This window comes from Corylus avellana, chromosome 5, assembly GCF_965113065.1.
Source record: "Corylus avellana chromosome 5, dhCorAvel1.hap1.2, whole genome shotgun sequence".
Classification (NCBI taxonomy): domain Eukaryota; kingdom Viridiplantae; phylum Streptophyta; class Magnoliopsida; order Fagales; family Betulaceae; genus Corylus; species Corylus avellana.
The window spans coordinates 24,409,199-24,422,191 of NC_142494.1; positions in this window are offsets into that span (position 1 = coordinate 24,409,199).

Consider the following 12,993-nt stretch of genomic DNA (forward strand, 5'->3'; position numbering starts at 1 on the left):
TCCATCTTCTTAGACGGAAAGTCAAACACGTGCCATGCACGTGAGGATTTTTTTCCCAATCTTCCCATTTTTTTATTTTTTATTTTTAATTAGGGGCAATCTGGAAATATTGGGACAAAAATCCTCACGTTGTGGCACATGTTTGACTTTCTGTCTGAGAAGACGGAATTCAGTAACGAATTGATCAAATTGTAAAATTTTGTAACTTTTTAATAGTACATTGCAAATTTTTAAATATTGGGGTTCAAATTGAAAATTTGGTCAAACTTTAGGGGGTAAATTACAGTTTCCTCATACTACTAACATTTTCTTGATACATATTGGTGACTACTTTGTACTTTTGTTAAGGTATCAATCTTGATATGGATTCGGCTTACATGCGGTAGTGAAAGCATGTATGCTGTTAAAACAATGAATGGCCTAGATTTAATAAAAAAAAAAATTTAACCAAGTGTTGTCGTTTTAATGGTGACATTTTCTACATTTCCTTCTCTCTCGTACAATGCACAATTTCAAATCATTCCACTACCTGCAAATAGGGCAAGACCCATGATTCCCTCTGACACAGGCTTGGTCGAAAGTGTGGCCAGAGGAGACGATGATTGGGTTGGCCATGAGAGAGCCGGAAATGGTGCAGATGAACTCCTTTGGGAGTTGCTTTGGTTTGGGTCGGATATGAGAGATGGAGTTTCAAGAGGGTATGAATCTATGATGAAGTTCATAGATCACAAACCCATAAAGACCAAATGGGCATTTGCAAATGAGACAGAAAAACAGAGAAATACAAAGATTGCCTCTCCCAGGCGAAAAGGTCACCATTAAAACAACAACACTTGGTTAAAATTTTTTTCATTAAATTTGGGTCATTCGTTGTTTTCTATTCCCAGTTTAACTGCCAAAATTTTGTTATAACCACAAAGCCTATCTTTCCATCATTTTCCTCTAAAGAGAATAGCAGCCCACTATTCATTACTTGCATTCTTTTTTCATCATAGAGAATTTGACATGGAGGTCCTGTCCAGAAATAGAAGTAGATTTCAGGGCTTGACTAGCAAGTCGCCAATAGTAGATTTCAAACATAAAGGTGATGTATTAGACACATCAATTTGAACGGAAAATACAAAACATGATCTTGGGGTTGATCTCAATTCTAAGGTGTTTTAGTGCATCATTCACTTCTCAAAACCCCAAAGACGGGCAATATGCAAACCTGCATTGTAGGCCATAATAATTCATAAGAAAGAAAGAGTAAAACCAAAAATTACATTTTTATCTTGTAACACTAACGTGGCAGCCTTAGCTAATTCTTGGATCAATCGTTATTTAAAAAAAAAAAGGATTGCCATGTTAGCAATGTGTGATGGTTGTGGGATAAAAATGTTGTATCCAACATTACTTAATAATCTATATCCCATGCATGCGTAAGAATGGGAATTAGCAAATGACCAATGCTACATACATTTAAGTCCACACTCTTTGATGTGACAGTAAAAAATTATCATTGAATTTTGAATAGATCACCATTGAAGTTTCTATTCAATGGTGATCACCATTGAAATACAGTGACTGCCTCTCCCAGGTGAAAAGGTCACCATTAAAACAACAACACTTGGTTAAAAAAAATTTCAGTAAATCTGGGCCATTCGTTGTTTTAACAACATACATGCGATTGTTTTCAAACTACCGCATGTAAGCTGGATCTTCTTAATATATTGTTGATTACACATAAAATAAATATTGAAATTTTCATGGAATATATTGACAAATGCATTGCTTTTATTGGTCATAAGTTCTTATTAAGATCTTGGTAATGATAAGTTCTTATTGAGATCTTGGTAATGATAAGTTGTTGCTCATAGTATGGGTGTACAATCAGTTGCGGTAGGGGTTATTTCTTTCTAACCGCAACTGCAACTGGTTTAGGTGGTTATTCATTTTTAAATAATGGTAACTGATGGTTAAGCGTTGATTGAAGGGCGGTTATTAACTAGTAACCACTTTCCATACAAATTCAAAACACCATTTTTTTTTTTTTTTAGCCATAAATTATTGCACTATTTTAGTTTTTTTTTTTTTTTTTTTTGGACATTTGCTCAAATTTAATGATTTTTTTTATACTTTCAATAAAAAAAATATACGTTTATAACTTACAACAGCAAATTTTGATGAGTTTTAAATTATTGGAATGGTACATGTTTAGTAGTAAGAAATTAATCTTCTTAGTTATTGTCTATAAATATACTTACTTACATCAATGACGTATAACAAGAATTTAATAGATTTTGATTTATTTATTTATTTATTTATTTTTTTGTAAGGAAGATTTTTGAGTACCATTAAATTATTAAAAGTATAAAAATATCAACAAAAAAAATTGGGAGATCATGGCTCATCTCCACATAACCCCACCACTATTTAACTATTTTTCAAATATCAAAAGTTGAGCAAAGAACAATTGATATATTAATAAAATTATTTTTAATATATAACTATAAACTGATTACTAGTTAGAGCATTTTCAGCAGTAAGAGGTATTTTACTTAGTAAAAAAGCACAATTCTCTATTTTAACTACTCATTTTTTAATACCAACTCTAACAAATTCTTTATTTCATTCTCTATTTTTTTAAAAATATTATTTTTTAATCTTTCTTTATTAATTTTTTTCACTTTTCTCTCTCTCTCTCTCTTCCCTCTCAACCCAAACCCCCCATGATCAGCTCTGCAATTAGCTCTCTCTCTCACTCTCACTCTACCTCTTCCCTCTTAACCCAAACCCAAACCTCTCATGACCAGCTATTTCCTCTTAACCCAAACCCCCTCATAGCCAGCTCTGTAATTAGCTGTCTCTCTCTCTCTCACTCTCGCTTTGCCTCTTCTCTCTCAACCCAAACCCCCCATGGTTGTTTGCAAGCAGAAAGGTTGTGAATTTCAATGGTATATTTATTTGGCTTGATTTACAAATTTGGATATGACCGGCTATGGTAGATCTAATCGAACCCCCTATGTGGTGGTGGGTTCTAGTGCTCATGAGGTGTAGGTGGAGTGGAGACGAAGGATTTGATACTAGAAGGAAATATTAGAGAGAGAAGAGAGAAACGTTGAGGGAGGGAGAAAAGAGAGAGAAGAGAGAGAAACGTTGAGGGAGAGAGAGAAAATAATGTAGAAATAATATTATATTCAACAATTTAGTGTACTACAGTGAATTGCTATTCACTGTAGCAGTTAAGGTATAATAGCCAATATGAAGCTATTCTGTTGGAGCAAAAAAAATGGCAAAAATAGCTAAATATATCTAATATCTCCTTTTAGTTACACTGCTGGAGATGCTCTTACCTGATTAATAAAATTTTAATATGCTATTAGGTGCATCACAAAATGCAATCAAAAGGGAAAAAAATGTAGATAAATTTTATTAACCAACCTGCTTTGTATAAATTCTCAATGGCTTCTTCTATAAGAATACAACCAATTTACTGGTTTATAAATGATGGTATAAATTCACACTTCTTAGGATAGCATCCAACAACTTCGCACAAATTCCAAGAAATTACTCTATTTGATCAAAATCTTCATAAAATATTGACTGTCATTAAACAATCATTATTATTACTATTGATTTAGACAATTTCTTATTTTCATATTTTTGTTTTTTACTTTCCAACCATAAAAGAATGATTATAAATGACAAGTATAAATTTACAAAGGTGAAAAAAAAACAACCATATAATCAAGGTGTCAATTTTAATCATTACATTAAGTCTTTGGGTCGCAAGGAATGTGTTGTGCAAAAAAAAATAGATCTAGTTAATAATATGAGTAACGCTATTTAGTAAACTGCTATACGACTGTCATACAACATGATGTGGTTGTAAAAATCAGTCTTTAGATCAGCATTTATAATTTTTTTTTTTTAAAATCAACAATTGATTTTTACTATCACGTCATCTTAGATGTATAACAATTTACTAAATAGAATTACTCTAATAATATTTTGAATCATGTATTACCTTTATACCTATATTGTAACATATCTTTAGGGGTTTGTATTGTACACCATTTCTTAATTCTTTTTTTTTTTCTTTTTCTTTTGGGGAGGGGTGGGAGGGAGTAATGTTATATACTAGACAAGTATCACAATTCCAACCCTCCAAAGCTGGGATTCGGCTCCTCTCCAGTCCAACAGGACTAGAGAGGTCTCTAGTTAAGGGCCAAGATGGCCCTAGGAAATATCATAGGGCCATCATACTGCCACGTGTCCCTCTTCGAAAATATGATTATTTTATTATTGAATGTTTTAAAAATAAATTAAAATTAAAATTATATATATATTTTGGATTTTTGATACGTTTGGCCGGCCTGGGGCGGCCGAAGCCACCCTCATGGCCCTAAAAGGTAGTCCGGCCACCCCCAATGACCAAAAAGAAAAAAGAAAAAAAAAAATATAGGTTTGGCTCTTGGGAGTTGCTTCGGTCACCTGCAACCGGCCCCAAGGGGTGGCCGAACAGCAACCTCCAGGCCATATAAAAAAACACAAAAAAATTAAAAAATTTTGTTTTGCCCTTGGGGGTGGTCCGGCCACCCCCAAGGGCCATATAAAAAAAAAATATTATTATATTATTTTAGTTTTTATTTATTTTTAAAATAAAAAATAATATTTTATTATATATAAATGAGTGGGACAAGTGGCATGAGGATGGCCCTAGGATTTTTCCTAAGGCCATCCTGGCCATTAACTGGAGACCTCTCTAGTTCCCAACAGGACTGAGGAGGATCCTTGTCCCAAAACTGATGTGACATGGTTCTCCAATCAATTTGGTAGATAAAAATGAGTTGTTGAAAAAACCACATCACATCAACTTTAAAATGAAAATACTTGTCCAGTACATAACATTACGGAGTATTCTAATATCAACAACAAATAGTGTACAAACGCATCACAAAACAAAAAGCAACTAATATACACGCTGCATAGAATCATTGGAGCTCATTATCCCAGTCTTTAATCTGCTTGTAAATTGAGCACTTCCTATGTATTTTTCATGTAATCTTAACAAAAAAAAAAAAAAAAAAGTTATGCTACAATTTTTTATTTTTTATTTTTTCATTTTGATAAAAAAATAAAATAAAATAAAATTCAAAAGGTGCATGCATTCCCATCAGAATCACCATTCAAACTAATAATAGAAGTAAAAGAAAACAAACTTATTCAAGAACCGCAAAGCCACTTAGGATGACTTTTCCCATAGTACCTTTGAATATTCTAAATTAATATTGTATGCGTCCACTGCCATATATATATATATATATTTTTTTTATAAAATAGTATATTAAACCAACCTGGAATGGAATAAATAAATATTAATGTGTCACGTTCAAAGCTTTTTCCGCACGCACACACAAACATATAAAAGATATTATCCTATCATATAATGATTAGATGTAAACCTTCTTATTCCGTCCTTTACTCGCATGAGTGGATATCTTGGTAGTGGACTTCCCCCTCTCTCCAAGTGGGGCTGTATATGTCCAAAATTCTAAATGGGGGTCTCTTCCTTAGAGAGCTTAGAGAGTCAAAAATAATATAATAAGCCCTACTACTAGTACTCAGCCATATGCATTATTTTTTTATCAATTTCTTTTTCTTAATTTGCATATTATATGTCAGATTATGCGCCACCATTAATTACTCTCCACCACTCTCTACGCTTCATGGTACATAATGAAAACTACTTAATTTATTTTTTATTTTTTTGATCTAATCAAGAAAAGATTAGTATTTTAAAATTCGTACTTGGCCAAAGACTATCTTTTTTTTCTTTAAAGAAAAAAAAGGTGGCTAGCTCGATTGGTTTTCATATCAATCCAATTGTCCTATGTTCAATTAGTGGCTACTAAACCATCATTACACTTTATGTTATGCCTCGTGTGACTATTAGATTATATAAATTAAACCAGAAGCCCCCTACCTCACAAATATTTTAAGAGTTAGTGATTTGATTTGTACCAAGAGTTAGGCTTAGGCTGCGGTTAACATAAAGGAAATGTTAATTAGATGTTTTTCTGATGTTCTCCTACTCTTAGGTAGATATAATTTTTTTACAAAAAGCAAAAAATAAATTGGCCCTTATTTATCTCACTTGATTTTTAGAAAATAATATCCATTTAGAACCAGAAGAATACCTGACATTTTCCTTAACAGTACCTCGGAAATTAAAACAGGGTCATCATCATGTTATTCCTTATCGTTCTAATGTTTATCATGATCATGACCTTTATAGTACTGAAGGGATTTGTGTATATCGCAATGGTGGGTGCATGCGTAGCAATCTTATGCCATTGATAGGCTAGCTGCTATTAACATGTCCAAATATTATTAGGTTTGAGAAATTACGACTTTTGCTCCTTAAAAGTTTCTATTAACTCTTTTTTAATTAATTTCATCATTTTTTTTAAGAAAATAAATTAAAGAGAGAGTCCAATTCAGGGACCTCCAACCAATTCTACTTCCCTTTGAAATTCATTGATGTTGGAGGATGCAAGTTGCAACCCTACATCGAATTAACCAGTACAAACTTAGAAGTGGAAGCCATTTACTTATACATAATTTTTTTTTTTTTAAAAAAAAAAATAATGGTCAATAATATTTGTCTGCCACCTTATAGTTAATGGTTCTAAGAGTACCATGATACCTCTCTAGAGAATCGCTTAATTGGAAAAATATTTTCCAGATAAATGACGCACCTCTACATGAAATTGTTATCAAAACAGTGTGTGCAATAATATTTATACAGCTATTTAACATCAAGGAACTCATACGTACGTAGTAGTGGTATCTACACAAAACTGTCCCTCTTCTTCTTAATTATGAGATGGATTTTTCTTGGAGCCATTTTATTATATATGGATCTAACAATGTTCATGATATCATATTTTAAAAAAAATTTAAATAACTTAGTAACATATTTATCACGTGACATTATGTATACCGTTACATGCAATAAAATAAAATTTTGACCATGTTATTTGGGTGATATTCTAAACGCAAAACACAAAATTTCCCACCATTCCATTTCTCTACATCTTCAAAGTAAAAAATTTAAAATCGTGAACTATATCTTCTGGCACCTTAATTTTGAGAGAGATCGATTGGCTCAACTATGCTGCAACTAGTAACATCCAATTTAAGTGGAAACTCCATAGAAAAATAAATAAATAAAAATCAGTTCTGCTTTTTGGCCTTAGTTAATTATCTTATTATATCAAAACATTAATTCAAGTAGTGGGGGGATTTCAGAAAACTAAAATAAAAAGATAAAGATGTGATGAATGGTTGATTAAACCCAAATACTTGATATCTTGTTTGACTGAGTGAGGCAATAGAAGATCCTACCAAATCTCGCCGACCAATCTAGCTGCTAGACTTGCAAGATTTCATTATGAACAAGTCAAGATTACCTTGGATTAGGGCATGTTTTTGGACAGATATTTTAGATAGTCGTACGTTGGCATATCTAATAAACTGGATTGAGTGGAAGAGAGACGGAAGTTATAGTCATATAGGCATGCATGATGCGTCGGTTCCCATATATATCTCAATTAAGTGAATCAACTCTTTTTTACTGCAGTTGTACGTTTTATGACTTGCTAGCTAGCTATATAGTAGTCATCAAAACATTTTTTGCTTTCTCTTTCTTTTTGTTTTATTGGATTCAAAAGAATTTAATCTAAGATTTGATCCTATCCTGCCCATACACGTGGCATCCTATTATTGTCGGCAGATTGCAGGACATGCATCCACACACCAAGAACAAGCAAATATATATATAGAAACTGTATCCAACCGACACTAGCATGCTAGCTCAGAATCAATCTGAATTGCTAGTAATTTGAACATTATTATGGCATCTTTCGATCCACTTGTCCAGACAACCTAAAGGGATGGGTTTTATATATATCAACTCTTTCATATTATTTGTCTAAATTATTAACAATTTACGATAATTATTGTAGATCCCAATGCACAGGGGTGTCCACTTGCCAAGAGGGCGGGGCAGGATTATACGAGAATGATCCTAGATGGAATGCAAGTGTCAGCCTGATGGTGAAACGCATTACTTGGTAACTTTATTCTATAAAAATGACAGCCTTTCTTAAACTTAATCGTCAACTGGTTCTATAAAGTTGTGCGCATAGGATATGAGGTGAGTGCATGGTGACCTCTGAGAGCAATGAGTATAGTTCCCAGTTGACATTACGATTGAATGACAAGTTGACAACGTTTTCAAATCCTTCAAAGTCAAAATCATCGATTAACTACTTTCGAGTTTCAACTATGTATATCATGTATTTCCATAATATTGTCTACGTACAAAAATAGGAGCACTTCCCATGCAGTCTTTTTCATAATTTTCAACTTGCATGAACAAATTTTCTGGTAAGCAATCAATGCATGGCTGCTAGTTATTTTTATCAGAAACATTGTATTGACATTTACAACGGTTAAATCCATTTTTAGTCCATGAATATAGCCGTTGATGAGACAACATGCATGTCAAACATACATGTAAAGATTTTTTTTTTTTTTTAATTTTTTTTTTTTTTTTAAATGAGTGAGTTTGGTTATCAAATCAATAACTTGTATTTATTTCATAAGTGATCCTAACGAGTGATGGTATAAGGAGGACTAGAGAGTCTTTTTAGAGTCCTCACAAACACGACATATATAGCTTTTAAAATCATAATAGATCAAAATTCAATAACGACCATCTCAAATTTCATGTTGATTTTAACAGTCACATCACATTTGGGAGGATTCTAGCTAGTCCTCCTTATATCACCATTGAAAAAGAGAGGATCCCTAAGAACTTATATCCAGTGGCGGAGAGAAGTGGGGGCGACCTGGGGGCCGTCGCCCCTGGTAAAAAAAAATTAAAGTATTTTTCTGGCATGAATTGTTTACCACCCCAGGTAACAAAATTTTGTTACCAAAAAAAAAAAAAAGTGTCAAGAAATTTAATGTTTATTTATCAATATTTGGCATTTTCTTGTCATAATCCAAGTACCCAACCGAGTAAGTTGAGAGTAAAGTTTATAATTAAAGCTATTAACGCCTTAATTTGTCTTGGTTATAATTTAAGCTTTTTAATTAAGATATATCTCTCATTTTCATCATTTTGTTTATCTTATTCTAAAACAATATTGTTATTTTTTTTTTTGTTTGGTGTGTTTTATATACTTTGGAATTTTGTCAAACATCAATGAGTTTCAGACGATTATTGCAAATCTTAGATTTATTCCTTTTATTAATTCATTTTAGGCTAATATATAGTTATCAGAATATGCTAATAATTTTATTATAATATCATTAGAGTATGAGAAGTAAACAATTATTAAAACAATACTTCGTAACAAAATGGAAGATGAATTTCTTGAAGATATTTTACTTGTCTACATTGAAAGAGAAATTACTGAAAGCTTCGATTCAGATTTGATACTTGATTTTGTTTCTCTAAGACCGCATAAAATGCAATTTTAGGCACTTTGTATTTTGTATTTTCCTTTACTTTTGTACTAGTACCTACATAGTAACTAATATATCAATTTAGCATATAAATATGCCTTTTGTGATAGATATATTGTGGTATAATTTTTTTTTTATTGTATTTACCATATTATAATAAAAATATAATATATAAAGAAAAAAAAATTACTTTATCATTATATTTTATTATTTTATTAACACCCCTAGTAGAATGAATTCCTAGATCCGCCACTGCTTATATTACTTATATACATGTATATAGCTAAAATTGCACTTAAACCATGTGAGACATAGGATCCTAATAGTAATGTGAGTATAGTAATTTTGGGGAGTCCAAGAGGCCGGTAAGGTGAAATATGCCAAGAGAGAGGAAAAAGGGTGGAGGGCGGAAGATGATATATGGATCCTAGCGCTGCAGCGCTTTGTTTTTCTCTTATTTCTTTATAAATTCCCAAAGCTTATCGGGAATTTTGTGTTCTTTTTCTTTGGAAGGAGGGTGGGGGGAGGAAGTTGAAGAAAAGCCTAGCGAATAATTAAGGTCTCCGAGTGAATTATTATTAAAGAAGACATTTGAAAAGGTGAACAATGCAGAAGACTAATTTTATCTTCTTATTTTTTAAGGGAGTCGGCAATTCATTTAAAATCAAGACTAATCTTTTAAATGTAGGGAATCATCTACCAAACCAATATAGAACTAGGAAATATTAAAATAAAAGATAGAATAGGAGAAGCAAAAGCAGCAAGGAAAGATAAAGATTTAAGATGGTTTGGTCTTAGATATCTAGGTCCACCGTTACTAATGCCCACTAGGACTACACTTGTTTTTTTTTTTTTCTTTCTAAAAATACAAGCTAAATTGATTAGACATTTAGTATATATTGAATTGTACATAATTTGTTACAAATTGGTTAAAGGTGGCCAGAAATGATGGGCGATGGTGATCAGAGACGGTGGACGTACGGCTAGGCCAACAAAGGGATGATGGACTAGGTTGACGATGAGCTGCTAAACTAGGCTGGCGATGGGCTATTGAACTGGGCTAACAATGGGTGGCTAAACTAGGCCACTATGGAAGAAGGTGGCTAAAATGGCTAGTTACGATGGCCCGTGATAGAAGGTGGGGACCAGATGTGAAGCAAGTGAAAAGCTTAGGTGTTGTTTGGCAACCAAACCAAACGCTCCACGGCACTGTTTGCCGTCAGATTTCAGTAGTCCTCATCTGTAGGGTTGCGGCACAAGGCTCTAGGAATGAAAGTCTTTGACAAGCCATCTCCTGGTAGAGTGACAAAAAAGCTAGGTGTTGATTTTAGTTGGCAAAACATGAGGACAATATAAGAATTTCACTTGCTCTATTTTTTTCAAATTGGCCTTCGTTTTTTTCCCTGCAGCCCATCTCGTCAAGCCTCCATACCTGATGCATCTTGTCAACCGATATATGAACAGTGCAGCGAAAATCCTCTCGTTGTTGCCAAACAAATCTTTTAGGAGTGTGTGAGAGTGCATGTAGTATCATAATAACTTTTTTCGGCTCGCACAATGTAGATCAAGGCTTGTGGAACCTGTAGGTATTGTCTTTGTACCAATGCTTGATAGGAGGACTATATTATGTACGTTTATATTTATTGTATGTATAATGTGTTACAAAATGGTATATGTATAAGATAAAATGGGTGGTTGAGGAGTGCTAATAAAAGTAAGGAAGATGGTAAAAATTATGATTTGGTAGAAAAATTCTTTAGATTCCAACAGTCCAAACCCCTAAAAGAGTGGAACGAAGACACTTTGGATTATTAATATAAGTAAAGCCTTGGTGGTAACAAACTCGAATTATTTATTTATTTCCATTAGGTGCTTATTAAGACAATCTTGGTTGCATGGTGTGGTTGGAGCACTCAAAAATTTGAAGTGGATAATCGTCAACACTGGTGCTGCTCCCTGTGGTGATGCAAGTGTCACACGTCAATGAAATGACAAACCATAACCCCGTACGACAAAATTCCATTTATGGATAAAATGGAAAGTGCTTTCCCGGAAACCCATAGAATTGATATGCTGGGGGAGGATGAGGATTGAGGCAAACAACAAAAATCTTCAACAGGGCTCACCACCATTTTCCAAGGGAAAATGGCCAAGTGGAAGGAGCACTTCCCATATTGAGCATGAGGAATATTGAGGATCTATCATCTATGAGAAACTCTTTGTGGCTTCATCATGGGTTTTTGAGCACTAGGATTTATCCATTTGGGTATTGCATGTTTAAAATGGTCTCCATTCCTCAACACTAAACTTGTACTTCTGCACCACCCAATACAGGTCAACCACGGATCCGCAAAGTGCTCTCCCATGCTCGCCATGCTTCTTCAAAGTTGCATTATGGGCGCAACTTGTCGGCAAGCTTTTTACATTTGGGTTACACCGTACGTCAACATCGAGCCGGCCGAGTTTTGGATTCACAGTATAGCTAAGATTTGGATCTTCTTTTACGAAAGAATAGAAATGCAAGGGGATACTTCAACGACAAAAGAAAAAGATGCCGGCATTCACATCCTTCTCAATAAAAATTTAGCCAAAATATCTTTCCTTTTTTTTTTTTTTTTTTTTTAGCTATCAACTTTTTTAAAGTACCTATATCCGGTTTATCATTTTAACTATTAACTTTTAATATTTTATTTAAAAATTATTATTTTTTATTTTTTTTATAGTTTTACGAGAGATGAGAGATAAGTTTAAATGATTTTTAATTAGAGAAGAGCTGATGAAATGATTTTTTTTATTAATAAAATTATACATTATTGAGCTATAGTGCTCAACCTCAACAAATTATTGGCTAGTTTGCTAAGCAGGATGGAGGGTGATTTTAACACTATGGCTCAACAAAATAGCCGCCAACAATATAGCCTTTCGGATGTAAATGCTCTAGCATATTTATTCTAAAAGCTCGACCAAAGAATTTTGGGACTTCCACGAAAGCCGACATAAAAATCTGATTTGAATGTGGGAAAAAGGATGGAAGAGCTTTCAAGAGTAATTTTCAAGAAGATTGGATGACAGGTATTTTGAGTAAGCAGATAACACAATTTATTAGTGGTTTTCTAGCTGGAAACCATGGTTGTTCTCGTATTTGAATTTGCTACGGCATATGGGAGCTTTATCTTATGCCGAAAGTTTGAAAAATAATCTGCCAAAAGTATGTGTGAATGTAACAACCAAGATTATCAGCAAAAGGCCGTCTTTCTTTTTCAGATGAAAAATTGGAAACCAGGTTTATGCTTATTGTCAATCAACATATATAAATTGTTTGACGAAGGGCAGATCATTGTTTGGGCTTGGGCTTCAAAGTTGTACAATGTTTATCCGCCATCCACAGCATAAAATAGTTGCAGTGGGCTCTAAATGTACATAAGCCCTAAATATACTGGAGATTTCTTTCTTTCGACATTTGAATAAACT